The sequence below is a fragment of the Sceloporus occidentalis genome, unplaced genomic scaffold, assembly GCF_023333645.1.
Source record: "Sceloporus occidentalis isolate IW3139 unplaced genomic scaffold, rSceOcc1.0.p SCAF_8, whole genome shotgun sequence".
In the NCBI taxonomy this organism is placed as follows: Eukaryota; Metazoa; Chordata; class Lepidosauria; order Squamata; family Phrynosomatidae; genus Sceloporus; species Sceloporus occidentalis.
In genome coordinates, this window is record NW_028316988.1 from 30,436,645 (window position 1) to 30,449,950 (window position 13,306).

The 13,306-nt window shown below is 42.1% G+C and overlaps 1 long non-coding RNA gene across 3 annotated transcripts in view; it reads right to left on the minus strand.

Moving 5' to 3' along the window:
- Positions 1-1,634: 1,634 nt before the first annotated feature.
- The window catches only part of LOC149308502 (uncharacterized), a 63,843-nt gene continuing 52,171 nt past the window's right edge, over positions 1,635-13,306 (minus strand). For 2 of the 3 annotated variants that reach the window (XR_016282159.1, XR_016282158.1), the window contains one exon: positions 1,635-1,858. This is a non-coding gene — a long non-coding RNA (uncharacterized LOC149308502). Of the gene's footprint in view, positions 3,445-13,306 lie in introns of all 3 variants that reach the window. The other variant, XR_016282160.1, reaches the window with a different exon arrangement.

The window sequence follows — 13,306 nt, forward strand, 5'->3', positions numbered from 1 at the left end:
TGTTGTAGGCCAGCATGGTGCTTCAGTTGGTGTGTTGGATCAAGACCCCCAAGAGACCAGGGTTCAAATCTGTGCTCAGTTCTGGAAACCCCCCTGGGTTACCCTCTTCTCTCAACCTCAGAGGAAAGCAATGGCAAACCCCGCCAGAAGAAATCTTGCCAAGAAAACCCCAGGAGAAGGTCGCTATAAGTATTAGAGTCAGCACACATTATAATGTCAATTCGCATTGTTCGACCCGCAGTCACCCCTGATCTGAGCTCCAAATATCAACGTGAAATAAGGGCCATACTTGACAACAAACTTCTTTGGAGGTTTTTAAACAGAGTCTGGATGATCCTTCACCCTTTCCTGTACTTTGAATCCATTGCTCCATTGGGTCCTAGCCTCTGGAGCAGCAGAAAACAAGCTCGCTCCATCCAAATATTTGACATCCCTTCAAATAGTTAAACAGGGCTCTCATATCACCTTTTAACTTTCTCAGGAACCAGACTCTTTTAAGAAAGAAGCACAGCAACACATCGGACCAACAACTTAGGACTCAAAACACTCCAGAAATCCTGTTTATCAGTTTATTGATCCGTTATTAAAAACTCGTATTGTCACTCATTCCTACTCCTTTTTTAAATATAAGGGTAGAGGCATCCTCTGGCTTTTCTGCCCCCCAAGAGACCTAGACCCTCCAACTGCCCCGATTTGGCAGGGACAGTCCAGTTAATCCCCTGCCTTCCCACTTTTTCAATGCCTTTAAAATGTCCTGGTTTCCTTCTCTTCCTCTCCCTTCATCCTCAGCTTACAATTGCTACAAACCTGAATTCAAAATGGATGCCTCCCCCACCCCCCTAATTTTTGTCCATGCCCCAGGCTTGGAGTTCTTTAATTCTTCAAAATCTAGTTTTATGATCCCCTTCGATCCAACTATTTCGATGCTGAATTAAGGTTTCAATGTGTCTCCATGAGTGTCTTAAGTAGCTGTACCTGTTGAATTTCCAGCTGGATATCTCTGTTCCAAGTGAATTTTCATTTGCTTTAGGAGAACTGATGCACACTCCCATATTTACAGGTCTACAGATTGAGCATACACAAATGAAGGAGGCAGAGAAATTCAGACCAGACTCCATCCGCACTGCAGAAATACTCTGGTTTGACACTGCTTTAATTGCCTTAGCTTGATGCTATGGAATTCTGGGAACAGTAGCTTTGTGAGACATTGAGCCTTCCCTGTCTGAGAGCTCTGGGGTCACAACAAACAGCAAATCCCAGGCTTCCATACCACTGAGCCATTGCAGTTCAAGTGGTGTCAAACTGGGTTATTTCTGCAGTGCGGATGCAACCTATGAGATTTTTCCCCATTCTGAAAGCAAGGACAATCCCAACATGTCTTTCGCTGAACATCGATGTTGTTTGCTGGCCTTCTGCTGGGGACTTTTGCGTCTTCGTAAATAACCTTACATGTGCGCAAAACAGAATTGCGTAGTTTCACAACGTCACCCTTTACAACATCAGTGTGCCATAGTTGCGTGACAGATGTGCCATGGCCCAGTATGCATTAGAGCATACCCCAATGTACATCTGGATACCAGATAGGAAATTCCAGAGCACAACAAGACTGCCTGACACATACCCAAAGTGCTACAAAACACAGGCATTGATGTCGGAGCTCGGTGGCCATTTTATATATATCCCTCTGCCATGCAAACAGTGACAGTGGTCCAGCATTGAGGTCTCTCCTTTCAGAACTTGTTGTGACTGATGTCCCAAAAGCAATGTATGGATTTCTTTGGAAATATAAGTCCAGAGAGACGATATGGTCCAGGAGAGATTCTCAAGGAGAGCTTGGCTGTCTGGATGGAGCCATAATCTGTGGAGAATTATTAGGGACACAGTTGTGGACTATGGCACTAGTGACAGTTACATTCTTTGGTCCAAACAGTGGTTTCAGAAGGCTGGAGTTCACCACTGACTACCCTCCCCGGGACGTATTTATTCATTGGCCATATTTATAAATCTTAGAGTTAGAAAGTTAACCCAAGGGCCAGCTAGTCCAACTCTGTCATGCAGGAATGCACAACTAAAGCACTCCTGAGAGATGTCCATCCAACCTCTGTTTCAAGACATCCAAAGAAGGAGACTCCACTGCACTCTCACAGAATCCTTAGCGTTGGAAGAGATCCCCAAGGGCCATCCAATCCAACCTCCTTCTGCCATGCAGAAAGGCAAACCTTTCCTTGCGACAGACGACCATCCAGTCTGGGCTTTAAAACCTCCAAAGAAGGAGACTCCTCCACTTTCCAAGGCAGCAGAGTCTTCCACTGTTGAGCAGCTCTTACTGTCAGGAAGGTCCTCCTAATGTTTAGGTGGAATCTCTTTTCCTGTAGTTTGCATCCATTGCTCCGTATCCTAGTCTCTATAGCAGCAGAAAACAAGCTTGCTCCCGCCTCAATATGACACCCCTTCAAGTATTTAAATAGGGCTCTCATATCACTTCTTAACCTTCTCTTCTCCAGGCTAAACATCCCCAGCTCCCTAAGTCCTTCCTCATAGGGCTTCATGGTTTCCAGACCCTTCATTATTTTGGAGTCCCTCCTTTGGACACGCTCCAGCTTGTCCACATCCCCCTTGAACTGTGGTGCCCAAAACTGGATGCAATATTCCAGTTGTGTCTGCAATATTCCCCAATATTCCAAGCTGGAAGCCTGGCCAAGTTTGTTTCTTGTTGCTCCAGGGACAAAGGACATGGAGCAATGGATTCACATTATATCTAAATTACAATTACAGGATTCTGCACAAACATTAAGATTAAAATTTTTTATTGTAAGGGCTGTTCAACGGTGCCTTGGAAGGCGCGGCCTTTCCTCCTTTGGAGGCCTTTACATAGAATTGGGATGGCGATCTTTCCGGAGTGAGCTCCCGAGTGGCCAAAGCCAGTCGGAGTAGATGACCTTTGAGGTCCCTTCCAACTTTATCATTTTATGAATCTTTGATTGAGAATATGGTATGGGGGGGGGGGGGGGACATAGCAGCACAAGGCCAGTTTTAAAACATCCGCGTTCCACTTGCGCATCTGATCATTTCTAAGGAAATAGCCTTGACCTCCAGTGCCAGGCAGAAAAGCGGCAAGTGCAGCTCCTTGCCACTTTCCTGGCTTGACAGTCCCCCGAGGATGTGGTTCTTACCGACACTTTTAAAGCCTCTGTCTGGACCTTTGGGCCGGTGACGGAAAAGAAGGCTTTCCCTTAATCAACTGATGGGAAATTGTCACTTAAGGAAGGTGCTTTCCGCCTGCGACAGGTGGCCCAGGGTCAGCGGGGCTAAAAGGAGTTTCTTCTTGAGTGCCTAGAAACCGCTTGGTTAGCAGAATACGCAGGGGATGAGCGCATGTGCATCTTGCGGTCACCAGGGAAGGATAGATTTTCTCAGCCAAAACATGATGTGGGGAGACAGGAGCTGGAGGGAGACATAAGCCATAGGTAGCCCCAACTATCTATACTTACAGAACCACAGAATCATAGAACCATAGAGTAAGATGGGACCCCCAAGGACTATTTATTTCAGCCCCCTGCCATGCAGGAATACACAACTTGGGGACTCCTGAAACAAGCCCACCTTACTCCTCTCTCACACTTTATTTTTGAAGATAATTTTTATTCATTTTCAATCACAACCTTGTTGGAAGATTTTTGCAAGCTCTTTTCCCCCCTCCTTAGATAGACAGGGATTTCCTGCATGCAAACTCCTCTCTCTCTCTCTCTTTCTCATTCAAACTAACCATGTGATTTCCCAAAAGATTTTCGGATCTATTGAGTCCTCCATCTTCCTTCTCCATCAACTTGCTTTGGAAAGATGGTGAGATAAAGATTTATTTTTACCTGGACTATTCACTAGCTAGATTAGGATACAGCCTCTATGTATATATAGATTAAAGCCATTAGTAAACTTATGTTTGAACTTCAAGCTGCTTGTGTTGTCTTTGGAGTCAGTCTCAGTTCTTAGGGGAAAGCATAGTTAGACAAAGGCGCATTTCTGCTACTCTGCTGATTTAAAGCTAGACCCTAACAGGCTTGGCTTTGACATGTTTGATATTTAAATATTTTTGTTCCCTTGGCAAGGGCTGAAGCCTTGGGGAACTAAAATTGCCCTACAAACATCTATACATTTTAGACCCTACAAATATCTATACATTGTGTATCCAAATCCATTATATTCAATACCATAATACTAAAATACCAAAAATACCACAATACTCAAATATCATAGTATCTCAATAGTCCAATCATTTTGTAAAGAATAATAGTCATATACAGTTGGTCTTCCCCATTTGCGGCTTTGATTTTTGCAGTTTTGATTCATATGTTCTCTCTAGGAATCTCTAGGACCTCCGCTCTGGTGTCACCACAAACTACAATTCCCAGAATTCCATACCATGGAGCCAGGGCAGTTAAAGCGGTGTCCAACTGGACTATTTCTGTAATGTGGATGAAGCCGTAGGCATGTTAGCCTAGAATAGCAGTATGCAAAAGGTTGTTGTTTGCCTCAAAGATGCCACAATACTAAAAGATGTTGGCATACTAAAAGTAAAATAATGTAGTTATGTCCAAGAAACAGGAAAATAAAGTTATTTTTTAACCTGATTGTTCGTAGTAATGGCAATCAGCTACATTTCTAAGGGGTTTATCACACAAAGGAGTTTGGGAGTTTATGCTGTGAATGTTCCAGAAAAATCACACAATTACATGAAACGATTTCACATGACGTCGCACAAAACCCGCCATTAAAGTGGTCACAAAGATGCATTAATGCACATCTTTTTACTTTCGGGACTTCGGCGACAATGCATTTCCGATATCACTTTCTTTGCGCAATTGTACGTGATAATCATTCGTGCAGTTACTCGCCATTTTAACTTTATTTGCGGGATGCTTTAAATGCACTTTAATCTCTCTTTAATGCCGAAATGGATAATCTTGAATCATTATAAAGAAATGGGTCTAGAAGTAACCCAGGAAAGTCATTTGTATGTTTTGTTTGTCTGTGTGTTTCATTTTAGTTGATGTAGATGTAGTAGATGTGATGTTGTATTGTGTAGAAGTGTATACGTTTGTAGAGGTGATTTAATATTGCCTTGTTTTGTTGGTTTTAACAAATAAAGAATTAAAAAATATAGCTTCTGATATTGTGACCCTAAAGCAGGTTTTTTTAAACATGGGGTTTTCTTGGCAAGATTTGTTTTAATGTATCCCCTTTGTAGGCTTTTAATTATATGGTAAGCCACTTGGCGTCCCAGTTTTGGGGGAAATGTAGGATACAAATAAGCATAACAAATATATAAAATATATATAAAACAAATATTATTATCACAATAGTAATACAGTCAGCCCCCCTTATCCACAGATTTTTCTTTTATCCACGGGTTTTCCATGGCTTGAAAATGTTCAAAAAAAGTATAAATTCCAAACAGTAAACCTTGATTTTTCCATTTTATATAAGGGACACCATTTTGCTCTGCCATTATATTTAATGGGACTTGAGTATCCACGGATTTTGTTATTCATGGGGGATCCTGGATCCAAACCCCAGTAGATAACAAGGTCCCACTGTAACAACAACAACAACGACAACGACGACACAGCTTTTTGCAAGCTCTCACTAATATCTGGAAGTTGTGGTCCTAAAACAAATCCTTCCCAGGATTTTACTGGTATCTAAGGTTGCGTCCTGTGTTCCTACCAAAAAAGTCCATTGCAAAATATTGTAAATTCTTCTTCTATTTGTCTTTTTGTTCACCCCAATTTTCCACCTCACTGTACTGAATGCAGGAGGTTGGGCAGAATTTGCAAAGAGGAATTGCACGCGTGGGTCCATCTGCTCCAATATGTAGGAGTCATATTAACGGCCAAGCCTTGTTGTTGTTGTGTGCCTTTATCATCCTCAAATTTATGCCAAGCTAGGAAAGAGTTGCCTGGTGTCTGGACATGCCATTCCTTGGGGAGCCTTGCCTGGCGGAGCAGATGCAGGGAAGGACAAGCCCCAGAAGGCAAAGGCTTGGCTAAATAGGGCCGGAGTTCGTTTTGGGAAGGACTTGGGGTGAGTGTCTCACCATAGTGTCCCAGTTTCTCTCTCCTCTTCCCCCTTTGTTCTCAGCTTACTTCAATTGCTGCAAAACTGAGTTCAATCCGCATTCACTGGAATTAGGGGTGAAGGACCCCCATGAATGTGGAAAAACTGCAAAGGAAAAAAACCACTATTATTTTTATCTAAGATAACACCTTTCTAGGACTCTCTTGTGCAACTCTACCAGACGTTGATCACAGAATCATGCTGGAGGACCCACAAAGGCCTAGAGAAGTGTTTTCTCTAGGAACGTCTAGGTCCTCCAGCGCAATTCTATGGTCAACCTCTGGCAGCATTGCGCTGGAAAGTCTTTGCAAGTTGCAGAAACCAATCAATTAAATAGTTTTTTGTGGGTTTTTCGGACTTTGTAGACATGTTCCAGAAGAGTTTATTCCTGACGTTTTGCCAGCATCTGTGGCTGTCATCTTCAGACAATGTTGGCATGGAAGAGAGTGGGGTATATATACCATGACAGCATTCTCTGAAGATGCTAGCCACAGATGCTGGAAAAATGTCAGGAATAAACTCTTCTAGAACATGGCCATATAGCTTGAAAAACCCACAATAAACTAGGGATGCTGGCCAAGAAAGCCTTTGACTTCACAATCAATTAAACCTTACAAATTATAGAAAGATGCTGCTTTAATAGCTGAACTGGAGATTTAATCCAGTTTACTTATTTTTAGCTGACTAGAGCAGAGTGGAGGGTGAGCCCTGGGACCACAAAGACTGAGAGGGAATGTAATGGAGTAATTGCATAGACCCTTCGTTCGAAAATCTTTGCATGCAAAGTTGCAGAAACCAATCAGTTAAACTTTGCAAACTGCAGCAAGGTATTGCTGTAATAGCTGAGCAGGAGGCGTTTTGCAAACAGTCCTATCCTCTTGGTTGGAGCTGAGCCCTGCAAAATGGGAGAACTTGAACTCTCATCTCTCTCCTATGAAAACTAGAGACTCAGGGTCATGTCTTGAGATCTGGCAACCCAAAGTAACTTTCATGAGCATGGCCCAAATGTCTCTAGCGTAACTTGGATAGATCTGCAAAGTGTTGGAGAGTGTGAGATCTTCAGGGAAGGACCTTTCCATTACAGGTACGGTTGTTAAGGAAAGAGGAGAGAGTCTTCTCAGAGACCATGGAGAAGGTGGATGAGGAGCAGAGTGGAGGGTGAGTCTTGGCACCAGAACAATCAGGAAGGAAGGAGAAAGTGAACTAAGTAAGAAATCAGTTCAGCCTTGCAAACTGTACCAAGCTGATGGTCTTCTAACTGAGCTGGATATTTTCAGACAGCTTTTACCTCTTACCTTGGGCTGAGCCACATGAAACTGGGGGATTTGCTTTTCAACATCCTTCTTGAATTGTGGTGCCCAGAACTCAAGATTCCAGGTGAGGTCTAACCGAAGCAAAATAAAGTGGCCCTGTTTACTTCCCTCAACCTAAACACTACATTATGGATGCAGCCTAGAATCACGTTGGCCTTTTTGGCCGCTGCATCACACTGTTGGCTCACCGCTGCCATCCAAATGATGATGACCAAATGCACTTGAGGAAGTAGAGTTAAGTCTACGAACTTAACTCATGCTGCCAACGCCTTTCTCTCCATTCACCCTTCTGCTCTTGTAGTACTTATTCTACAGACTAAAACAGCTATATTTTATGTTTCTGCAGACTAACAGGGGTATATCTTTTAATCACAATGATGAATTCGGATGTGTTGATCAGAACCTTGGAGTTGATCCGTGGTCTTTCCCCATCTCCCCTTGACATTCTTTTTTCTTTCTTTCTCAATTTCCATCTTCCAAAATGTGACGGGAGAAGGGGGATAGAGATGAAGATAAGGGCAGAGGGGACCAAGGAGATGGGGGACAATGCAAAAATGATATTCCGGCCCCTCGAAAATTCAGACTTGTCTGGTGGTTAATGGTCCAGGTTAGACAAAGCTTGCATTGAACTGTCAAGTCTGGACCAGACAGCCCAGCTGTTCTCAATGGGTGCAAAAAGGGACCCCGGCATTCAAGGTCAGTGGAAAATCCCCCCCCCCTTCATGAATTATTCAGGGTGGGCCCTTGGGGTCCCATAAGGTTAATAAAGTTAATGTGCTCCTTGCAGTGGGAGTGGAAGGAAGCAGAAGAAGCAAAGAAAACAAGATGATCGCAGCATTTGGGCGTCAGAAAAAAGATGCTTAGCTGGTGTGCAATAATAATAATAATAATAATAATAATAATAATAATAATAATAATAATAATAATGGTTGAGTCTCTCTTATCCAAAATGCTTGGGACCGGGAGTGTTTGGGATTTCTCCCCGGATTTTCCCCACACGGATTTTAAAATTAAAATTACAAGATTACAAGCCTATGTACCAACAACAAAATAAGGAACAAAATACAAACTAGTTGTCACCCATTAAATCAAGATGGGATTATTCCAGCTTTTTCTTTCTCATACGTCTTAGGAATATTAGATCTCCTGGTTTTGAATATTGGTTGTGGAGTTTCTAATAACGTCTCCATCCAATGTATAACATCTTTCCAAAGAGTTTGATGGTATTTTGGTGGCCGTCTCAAGTACCGTTTCTGCATTTACAAAATCAATAAATGGATACTCTCTATTGGTCAATAAAAGAAGAACAGGAAGTGCAAACCAAAACTGCTTTATCCCCTTATTAAATTCATTTGTGTTCTGTGTATACCTTATAAACATAGCCTAAAGGTAATTTTGTACACAATATTTTAAATAATTTTGCGCACGAAACAGACGCTTGCGCACACTGAACCACCAGAAAGCAAAGGCATCGCAAACTCTGCCAGCCCTGTGGACAATTCTGCATTTTGGAATATTTCGGATTCCAGATTTCTAGACAAGGGAGACTTGTAATAATAATGATGATGGCTGGCATTTTGGTGGAAGCTGTTAGCATCTTCATAAATGGCTTTTCACGTGTGCAAAATTGAATTGAGTCGTTTTGTAATGTCCATATTCCCCCAGGCTATGTTTATAAGGTATATACGGAACACAAGTGAATTTCATGTTTAGACTTGGGTTGCTTCTCCAAGTCGATGTCTAGGCAAACATTCCAAAATCTAAAAAAATTCAAAATCCAAAACTGCTGTTTCTTCAGTGCAGCTTAATTTATTACAAGATGTAAACGGTGATGTAAGATTTTAGATAATACCATTAATATAATAATACAGTTATGTGATGGCCGGAGCCCTGGTTGCAATGCCAAAAGGGTCGGCAAACCATCTGAACGAAATGGCCATAGATAGGATCACAGCAGCACAGTTGCAAAAAGCGAGACTCCTTGGAAGAGGCCCCATTTTCTGACAAGATTCCTAGAATCGTGGATAGAATTCGAATCGTTGGTGGTCCACAATTTGTCAGATTGTGAAGCGGAAAAAATAGACTGCATTAGTAATATCATAATTATTCTAGATGTATGTGTGTTGTGTGCTGGCATAAGGTTTCCCACATAGGGTTGCCGTAAGGCAGTGTTTTCTTGGCAATCGTGGTGGGTTTTTTGGTAAGATTTGTTCAGAGGAGTTTGGCCATTGCCTTCCCCTGAGGCTGAGAGAGTGTGACTTGCCCCAAAGTCATCCAGTAGGTTCAATGGCCAAACTAGGAATCGAACCCTGGTCTCCAGTGTTACAGTCCCATGCTCAAACTACTACGCCACGCTCTCTACTGAAAAAAATATACTGTATTAGTAATTTTATAATGATGGTAGTTATGACCGTAATATTAATAATATAACACCAGAACTAATATTATTATTGTAACATTAATAATATCACAATCAGAACTAATATTATTACCATAAACTATGTTACAATCACTACAATCATTAATAATATTAATAGTATTAATGGTTTTACTGCCTACCCAGTATTACTAACTAGAGTTCTGCGTCATCAATAATTCAGATTCTATCCAAGGCTTAATAATATGTATTAATTATTGTCGAACGTTCATCTTAGTACTGCTGTTGGTTTTCCACATTTGCAGCTTTGGTCATTCACAGATTTAACTGATACGTTCTTTTTAGGAACCTCTTAAGTCCTCCAGTGTGACTCTGCTGGAAGTCATAAATGCTTCTCTAGGCATTTTAAGGTCCTCCAGCATGATTCTATGGTCATGTTCTGGCTGATGTTGACTACAGAGGTCTGCTGGAGGATCTAGATATTCCTGGATAAAACATCTCTCTCTAGGCATTTTAAGGTCCTCCAGTAGTATGTTCTGGCTGATGTTGACCACAGAGTTATGCTGGAAGACCTAGCTACTCCTGGAGAAAACATTTCTCTCGGCATTTTAAGGTCCTCCAGTGCAATTCTATGGTCACGTTCTGGCTGATGTTGACCATAGAGCTCTGCTGGAGGCATTAAATATTCCAAAAGGGCATTTTCTCATGTTTAAAAAAAAAAGTGTTTTTATATTTGTGTTGTTTCCACTTTCATTGGGGTCCTGTATTCCTAATCGCTGCAAATATGGAGGGCCCACTGTATCACTATTGTATCATCATTTACGGAATATTCTCGAGGCTTCGTGTTGGCGTAACCAGAGCTTCTTTACCATACACCATTGTAGTTCTATGATTCCACTGTGCCATAGTTCTACCCCATGGAATCCTGGGAGTTTCATGATCCAATGGCACAGAATCCAAACTGCCCCTCCTTGAGCTACAAATCCCAGGATCCCCCAAAAGTTATTTTCTCCTGCTTCGTATAAGGAACTCTCCAGTGTGCTCTTCCAGTATCAAATAGATTTAAGCTGAGAAACAGTTAACAGCCCGAAACCCGGAGCCATTTCCGTGTGTGACGTGAAATGGAAGATGGTGGATCCTTCCCGTATTCCAGTGTTGTGGTTTCCAGTTATTTGAATGCTGGTGATGGGACAGATTCGCCCTCCTATCATCCCTGAGAGGAAGAGACTTGCCTAGTCCTTACAACGTTCCACATATATAAACCAGGACACCTGTGGCCAAGCAACATCAGAGTGTGGTCAAGATGGACAAAGCCATTTAATGAAGAAGAATGCACAAGCAAGGAGATGCTGCAGCGGTTTGCTTTGGCCTGAGCCTTCTGGGAAAGGCAAGAATCTAACCCTCTTCTCTCCCCCTGTTGAATTGAATACAGTGGACCCTTACCTTAAAACACATCTGCTCGAGCCCCATTGAATATAGTGGGGCTCATGCTCGCAGAGCAGCAGAACATATGCACCATGGGCGCATGCTCCATTAATTGTTTTGTCATGCGGCTTCAGTGTAAACTGAAAGCCGTATATAGTGCGACTGCGTATGGTGCTGATGCAGTGTACAAACTACTAATGCACTTTGAGCTGACTTTGCAGCAACTGAAGTTAGCTGAGGACAAAGTGGGAGAAGGAGAGCGAAACTGGGACATTTTAAAAGCACCTGGAAAAGTGGGACGGCAAAGGATTATTTGGGATTATTCCTGCTAAATCGGCACATTTGGAGAGACTGAAATTGGCAAGTGGGATCTGTGGTTATTTAGGGAGGCGGAATGGGTTGCCCCTATGGCTACATACCTCTGATTTAAGGTAAAGACTGGGAGTCTGGGTTTGATTGGAAGAGGACTCATTAATCTATACATTCACAAATAATTATAAACAGTTTAGACGTGAAGATTAGTTAAAAAGCGGTGCATAATACTGACAAAGCACAGAAATATTCCCAAGGGAAACAGTTCAAACACACCATTTTCACTATTTCTGTTGGATGTCCACCTTTCGGAAGTGCTTTGTTGGGTTATTTATTTCTTTATGGGATTTATATCCTGCCTATCCCCCACAAATGTGTATTCCTGCAAAGTGGAGGATGGATCTAGGACCGGTCTTTAAGGACCCTTCCAACTCTATGGTTCTATGATATTCAGGCAGGATCCAAAATTAATTCTGGATTTAGAAGATGCAAAAGTTTCTACAGCTTTTGTGGTTTTTTTTATATTAATGGGGGTCCTGTGCCCCTAACTCCAGCGAATGTGGAGGGATGAGTGTGTTATAAAACTGATATTTTTTCAGGATTTCAATAGATTTGTGTGTTCTTTGCTGGCAAAACACTGAACATTCCCCCCTCCCCATATCTGCACACAACAATCTTATTGACTGCTCTCTTTGCTTTGAGGAGGAAGATGATTTTTGAAGAAATGTGTGCAAGCATTAACATGTATTTGCAATGAGACTATTTTTGCACTCTCACGGTCCTGGTTTTTAGCAAAACGCTGCACAAAAATAATCCCCATATAAATGCACATGGAACAATCTCATTAAAGCGACTCTTTTTGGGGAGGGCGAATACTTTGCACATGCACAAGCCTTGTTACTGTGCGTTTGCGCAGATATTCTGTTTGTGCAGTGTTATAACAACGTATCTCAAAACAACGCACAAAAAGAATCTTTGTATGAGTGTATTTTTGTTGTTGCTGTGTGTCTTCAAGTCACTTCTGACTCATGCAGACCCTAAGGCAACCCTATCATAAAGTTTTCTTGGCTAGATTTTTTCAGACAGGGTTTGCCATTGGCTTCCCCTGAGGCTGAGAGAGTGTGACTTGCCCAAGTGCACCCAGTGGGTTTCCATGGCCAAGCCAGGAATCAAACCCTGGTCTCCAGCGTTGTAGTCCAACACTCAAACTACTATGCCATGCTGGCTCTTTACATACTGAATGCATACACAATAATATTATTGTTGCATTTGGGCCAGTCACACTCTCTCAGCCTCAGGGGAAAGTAATGGCAAACCTCCTTTGAACATATCTTGCTAAGAAAGCCCCATGACAGGTTTGTCTTAGGGTCGCTGTAAGTAAGAAATGACTTGAAGGCATACCGCAACAACATATTTAGTGTATATTGAGTACAGTTGGCCCTCCGCGTTTGCAGCTTTGACTTTTGCGGATTTTATCATTTGCAGTTTTGATTAATAGGTTTTCTCTAGAAATCTCTACGTCCTCCAGCGCAACTCTGCCAGAAGTTGACCCTAGAGTTGTGCTGGAGAACCTAAAAGTTCCTAGAGAAAACACTTCTCTAGGCATTTGTAGGTCCTCTAGCATGACTCTATGGTCAGCTTCTGGCAGATGTTGACCATGGAGTTGCAATGGAGGGCCTGGAGATTCCTAGAAAGATATTCTCTTATGTCAAAATAATAGTGTTTTTTTATTTGCACTTTTTCCACATTTATGGGAGTCCTTCAT